Genomic DNA, 6,000 nt, shown 5'->3' with positions numbered 1-6,000 from the left:
TGTTTGTTTTTCCATATATATATTTTTAATTATGCTTTAAGTTCTAGGGTACATGTACACAATGTGCAGGTTTGTTATATATGTATACATGTGCCATGTTGGTGTGCTGCAGCCATTAACTCGTCATTTACATTAGGTATATCTCCTAATGCTATTCCTCCCCCCTCCCCTCACCCCACAACAGGCCCCAGTGTGTGATGTTCCTCTTCCTGTGTCTGAGTGTTCTCATTGTTCAATTCCCACCTATGAGTGAGAACATGCTGTGTTTGGTTTCCTGTCCTATTATAGTTGTAGACAATTTGTACTCAGTCCACAAGAAAGAAATTGCCGTTTATGCACAGAGGTAAATAGAATGGGGAAATGTACATTAGTAAGATGAAAGGTAAATATAAAAACGTAAGCATGAAATATAAAGGAAGTTCAAATTTTTAGCTAAAGTTTCTGCTCAGACAACACACACACACACACACACATACACAGACACACCGAGTAGTAAACTAAAGATTAACAAAGTGATTGTTAAGGTGTAAAGAATCTCAAAAAAAATTACATTAAACAAAGCTGATGGTTTTCTAACTCCTTTATATTTATGAAAATTTTGGAAATCAATGCTTTAAGATTCTGTTTTCTATTTCCTGAGCATCATCAAGGCCATTATTTTTTTCTTAAGGAATTGAGTTAATACATCGATGGAATTATGTTTTCACAATCATCACCGCTAACTTGTCATACTTTTTTGTTCAGCTTGTTTCTTCTAGTACCTTTCCTCTGGTGCCTGTCCTCTTTATTCTGGGCATATTTATGGCCGAAAAATCAGTTTCTTAGGCATGCTTTCCAGTTGAGTTGCTTTCCACTTTGACAAATGGTTTTGAATGAACTCTTCTCACCTTTTTCAGCTCTGTTTTTAAATTACCTACCAAAATGGACCAATAGATTTACTTTTTAGTTGCAGTTACAAACTCTTACCTATTTTTCTAGATGTATGTTCTCTCAAATTCTAGGGGACTTCCAAGGTCCCTCAAGTCTTCCCTTTTTTTCCCCATAAATTTCAGCTTTCTGCTGCCCTCTCCTGGCCTTCTATGGCATGTAAACATTTAACCCTACTGCTGAAAGTATAAATCTCGAGTTTTACCTCGAGGGAAGTAAAGCAATGATTCTGAAAATTTACTGTGTATCAGAAGCTCCTGGGAAGATTGTAAATAGAATTTAAGTTACAAAGCCTCTCTCTAGGAGATTATGGTTCTGTATATCTGAGGCAGAGATCATGAACCTTCAGTTTTAATATGAGTCAGTGTTATTGTGATTCATGTGAACTATAAACGACATTACAAGAAACCCTGAAACAGGAAAATCTGACTCAAGGTATTGATTGAAAAAGCAAGTCTTGAAACAATGATATTAATTTAGAAAAAAAAGTGTTTTGCATGCCTTTCAATGTAAGTGTTTTAATTTTTATGTAAAGAGCAAAACAAAAAAAAATGAGTATTTTGGAGTTATCTAATTGATATTTAAAATTAGAGCAAAAGTTAAAGAAATATAAATACCTAGGTACAAGTAGATACAATGACCTCTAACATTTATACATTAGCTAACTCTTCTTATTCTTAGAGTTATCTGCTCTGGCCCAATTTTGTTGTTGTTTGTTTGTCTTTCTTGCCACAATCAAATAATTCCAATAAATTCTACTGATCCTATTTGCAAGTATCAGGTCAATAGTCTTTAAATATGGACTTTTTTAATCTAAAAAAATATAAAACTTGTTTAAGTGTGCAGAATTAGACACAATATTAAATTTATTTCTCACTGATGTCTACAACATTTATTTGCCAAAGTCTCTAAATGTATGATTCACAAGCTTAGCCCATATGAGGATTACCTGATAACTTTTAGAATATACCTATACTTGGGTCTCACTCCCAGAAATTCTTATTTAATTGATCTGGATACATTCTGAGTATCAGGATATTTGAAACCCCCTGGCCACAGGTGAGTTTAATGTACTCTAAAACTCTTTTTCACTTAGACTTCTGGCCAGAACACCAGTTGTTGTTCATCTGTTTTCTTATACTCTCAGGAGTCTACTTTACCTCACCTCCAGTTACCATCATTTTTATCCTTGAATTATTGATAGAATATGTAATTTCTAAAACACAGTAAAACTGGCTGGAGGATATTCACGGTTATGGTACATCTGCTAGGCTCAATATTGAGGGGCAAGATCTTAAAGTAGTCTTCAATTATTTCATCTTTAATAAGTAGAAACCTGACATTTTCCAGTGTATTGCAGGACAAAGGACCCTCGAGTCCTTAATCTTTTTTTCTCAAAAATAGTTGAAAAAATTAAAAAGCTAGGTACCATGCTTTTTTCTGTATCTATGGCTTTTGCTTATAACACATAGTTATCTTACTCTCTTAATTCCGATTCTGGGATTCAAATCTAAACGCATATTGGTCCTAAGTTGCATGGCATAGGTAATTTATATCCATTCTCTATAAAGGATTGATAACAAATATAGCATCATCTTCTGAAAGAAATTGGAATTCTAAAAATAATTATATAGCTAAAGATTTGACAACATTATCAATGGGATTTAAAGTGGCTTCAGATCACATATAAACAAAGATATTCTCTGAGTTTGGCCTCATCAGTATGAATTTGCCTAAAATATGAATTTAACATTTTACAATAAATTAGAACTCTAAATAATCATCAATCTCTAAGGCTAGAATGAAGGTATACTTAATAAATAACTGAGTACATTAAAGGTGTCCATTGTCCTTAGATAATATTAAGCTGCAATGTAAGCAGTGTGAAGGACAACGCTTGCCTAAAGCTACAGCATGGAAGTATTTTAGCTACCTTAAAATGCTGCATTAATTCTTTATGTAATTCAGATTGTAAAGGAGAGAAGAAAATTAAGGCAGTCCTGCAGGTTTGCACTTACGTCTTTAATGTGCGTTTTTAATTGAAGGATACATTTAAGTAGGAATTTGGACTGCCTTTTGAATAAGGTCAAAAATCTGGCTGAGAGAAAGGCCCTTATCGTAAATCCTGTGCTCAATTTTTTCCGGAGAAGAGTGAACACAAATGTAATGAGATAAAGAAATTGTTATGCTGTTAGTAGTTTGTGCACCATCTCTCTTAAGGAGAAAAAGGGAAAAGTTCTCAAAAAGCATTTGTCTTGAGACAGTTGGAAAAGTGGGTATGTTCCCTCCAGAAAACAAGGGAGCACATGCAGAGGAAAGTGAAGCAGATTAAAGCTGAATAAAGAAAAGTCATGGAAAGTGGTTATTTCCAGAAAATGAATACAATAAATTACAGGTGTGTATTAGTCTGTTTTCACACTGCTGATAAAGACATACCTGAGACAGGGCAATTTACAAAAGAAAGAGGTTTAATTGGACTTACAGTTCTACGTGGTTGGGGAAGCCTCAAATTCATGGTGGAAGGCGAAAAGGAGCAAGTCCGGTCTTACGTGAATGGCAGCAGGCAAAGAGAGAATGAGAGTCACGTGAAACGGGTTTCCCTTTATCAAACCATCAGATCGCTTGAGACTCATTCACAATCATGAGAACAGCAAAGGAAAGAAACGCCCCCATAATTCAATCACTTAACACTGGGTTCCTCCCAGGACACGTGGGAATTGTGGGAGTTACAATTCAAATGAGATTTGGGTGGGGACACAGCTAAACCGTATCAAGGTGCAAGGAATCTTTTGTGGAAAATGGTGAAGCACCTACAAAGGATAACATAGGCATGTTAACTATAAGCTAATCTTCAGCAGTTACAAGGAGCCCTCCTGATTCTCAAAGATTACAAATTAAGTTTAACTAGGTTTCTGAATCCGCAGGGGTGCCAGCTTACAACTGGTTTACTAACAAATTAACATAAAACCTCTACGTTTAATAAAAGTCATTCACTTTTGTTGTTTTCTTATCCAGTACTGTCACTGATACAAGATATAATCATTAAAGGAAATAGTTTCCCCACTCCATGTCCTAAACAAGTGTATTCCTAAAATGAACTTAACTCCCTTACAGGTGAGTAGGACTTGGAAAAGAGATGTTTGTTGAGCTTTGACGTTGTAATCTGCAGTTGCTGCACCAAGTCTCAAAGCTTCTAGCTTAAACTAGTGAGAACAAAATGAAGTAAGGAGCTTGAAATAGGGTGCATAAACATGTGACTACATACTGACTACATACAATCTTGATGTAAATGATTATCTACTTTAGATCTACTTTGCATTTACATTGAGAAAACCCTTCTCTTTCCAGGTACATTTTATCCCTGTCCTCTTCGTGTCTGGTTTTCATAAAAGCGTTATCTGTATTTACTGTGTCCATTTACCCTCCTTCCAATCTTCTCAACCCATTGCAATCATTCGCTTTTTACTGTATCTTTAAAATAGATTTTAACAAGGCGATCAATGACTATTATGTGGCTAACTCCAATAGGATTTTTAAATTAAAAAAACTTTTATCTTTTTTGAATTCTCTCTTCTATCTGCGTCTCTAACACAACTCTCAGTTGATCTTTTTCTGCCTTCTCCCACATCTTTACCAATTCATTTTCACTTATCTGATATTTAGATTCGGGATTCTAGTTCATGGGTCAGCAAACTAAGGTCCATGGGTCAAGTCCAGTTTGCTTCCTAACATCTGTTAATAAAAATTTACTGGAACACAGTAATGCTCATTCATTTATATATTGTCTGGTCAATTTTGCACTACAATGGCAAATGTGTAGTAGCAACAGAGACCATTTGGCCTACAAAGCCTAAAATATTTACTATCTGGCCCTTTATAGTAAAAAAGTTGACTCCATTTATAGTATTAAATATTAGGCCAATTTCTCATTTTTCTAATAGTTTTTAATATAAATTTCATCAACTGCTCTGCCTTCAGTTTGTGTCTATGAAGAGATGACTTTCGAATATATTTACTAATTCAGGGTTTTAAATCTATATATCCACTTGCACTTTCACTAGTTCTAATGGGATGTCTCCCACATATTTCAAAGTCTGATACAAAATTTGCAATTTTGAATTTAAATTCACACACACACACACACACACACACACACATTTCACACACAAAACTGCCCTCATTAGCTCCTTTCCTTAGTGAATGGTGCTACCATTGATCCAAGCGCTAAAATCCGAAGTCTGCCATTCACAGCTTCTCCCTTTCTCTACACTTCACCAAAGGTAAGCAGTAGCAAGTCCAATCAATTCTACACTTTAATGTATCTCATGCGTGTCTAATTGTATCTGTATATATTAACCCAATCTTCGTATAAGTATCTCTTATCAGGACAAATGCAATAACCCCTTCACTGGTCTCCCTGCATTCATTTTTATTTCTGCTCTATCTTCTGTGCGTTTAAAAAAAAAAAAAAAAGAGGGGGTGAGGAGTGTCTTTTTTCAAAATACAAAGTATTAACTCTTCTCTGTGAGAGGTGGTTGTAGTTAACATATATATGGTATGCTGACCCACATGCATTTCAATTTGCTCTCTTTCTCTGTCTCTTTATTTTTTGCTTCTACTTTAAAGGAATACATATAGTTTATAGAGCTTAGATATTTAGGCAATCTCTAAAATATTTATGCACTGATAAGGAGATGTTTTAAACTTCTACCTAGTGAAACTTACCTATATACAGAATTGTAAGGTCTGTGTATAGCTTATATCTCATTCCCTCATTCCTGGTAGAATGCCTTATTTACAAACCAGAAATACTGCTGCAAACTATACATTTCCAAAATTAAATCTTTCTGAATTAACCTTAGCAAGTCTGCTCTTTTAAACCTGTATTTCTACAGTAAGCTAGTGTATATCAAATGTGAATGTAAAGGACATAAACACCCACTCGCCCCCCCTTTCCCCCCCCACACAGCATTTTGCACAGTATTGGGCCAACCTTTTAAGTAGACTAAATCTGGTACTTAATCCAGCCACCCCCTTATCCCTGCCTGGGTCCTGGCATGTAACTTTATCTGT

This window comes from Rhinopithecus roxellana, chromosome 5, assembly GCF_007565055.1.
Source record: "Rhinopithecus roxellana isolate Shanxi Qingling chromosome 5, ASM756505v1, whole genome shotgun sequence".
NCBI lineage: Eukaryota > Metazoa > Chordata > Mammalia > Primates > Cercopithecidae > Rhinopithecus > Rhinopithecus roxellana.
Note: the sequence above shows the minus strand (reverse complement) of the source record.